The following is a 1,271-nucleotide window of genomic DNA, read 5'->3' as shown; positions in this document are numbered from 1 at the left end:
AAGGTCAAACTTTGAAATACAAGTTACCAAATAGGCAAGGTTTCACAAATTGCCTAAAAAAATATGAGCAACTCCAATATATGATGACACGTGAATTGCCTCGAAAATATGCATAGATCCCAAATAAGTGAGGACTTACAAATTGTCTCGAGAATATAAGCTACTATAGTAAGATAAGGACTTACAAACTGACTTAAAAATATCTATGAGAAGTGAATAAGCAAGGGCTTATAGATTGCCTAAAAAGGTAGATATTGCATATAATTTATCAAAATTCCAACATCTCCTCTATAATATGAGCAAAACCAACCTGCAATATAACATAATATTTGTATTACACATAAGCAAAGTAAATTGAGAACAATTCGTCCCCTCCAAATATAAATGACAAAAGCATAAATAATATTAAATTAAATTTCTCCGAGATAGAACTTATCATGTATTATAAAAGATGATATGCTATCGATGATAAAATGACAATATAGATAATGTGGCACGAGTGCTGGCAATAGTGAAAATAGTATTATGACACGTACTTGAAAACATGATATAATGCATATGTTAGCAATAATAAAGTAATGTTACTAATATACTAGTATTACAATAGTCTCCCAAGTCCAAGTGTAAATTTTTACATAATACGTGGACTTTTAAATAAGGACGATGTTTTGAAGATAAGTAGCCGCTATGAAACTGATGTAGAGATGAGTCTCTAGTATATGATGCTCTGGACATAAATAGCATAGACGATACTTTGAATGTACATAGCTATGATAAGCTAATGTATAAAGGATGCTCTAGATGTGAGTAGCTAAGGAGGTGCTCTGAATGTAAGTAGTTGTGATAAACTAATGCAAAGATAGGGAAGGTAATTCGGCTTGGGCCGCCCGTGGCTTAGCCCGACTCGAAGCTCGGGTTGAGCCCCATTTTGGAAAAAAAGGGCCAAGCTCAAGCCGGCTAGATGGCTCGTCAGCTCAGGCTCACGGGCCTTTAAAAAAAATATAAAGGCCCCACTCAGCGCCTCTTAAGGCAGCAAAATGTTGCTTTTTAAAAGGCAGTCGTAGCTGGCTACCTTAAAAGGCATTGCAGTTGACTGTCTTAAAAGGCAGCAGCACAATGCTGCCTTTTAAAAGGCAGTCGCTGCCGACTGTCTTAAAAGGCAGCAGCACAATGCTATTTTAATTGCCATCCTTAGCTGGTTGCCTTCAGTTTACTTATTTTTTTTATGGGGTGGGGGGGGGGGGCAAAAAAAAAAAAAAAAAAAAGTAAAC

The sequence above is a fragment of the Olea europaea genome, unplaced genomic scaffold (genome assembly GCF_002742605.1).
Source record: "Olea europaea var. sylvestris unplaced genomic scaffold, O_europaea_v1 scaffold903, whole genome shotgun sequence".
NCBI classification, from domain to species: Eukaryota; Viridiplantae; Streptophyta; class Magnoliopsida; order Lamiales; family Oleaceae; genus Olea; species Olea europaea.
The sequence above is the reverse complement of the archived record's forward strand: the minus strand, read 5'-3'. Positions refer to the sequence as shown.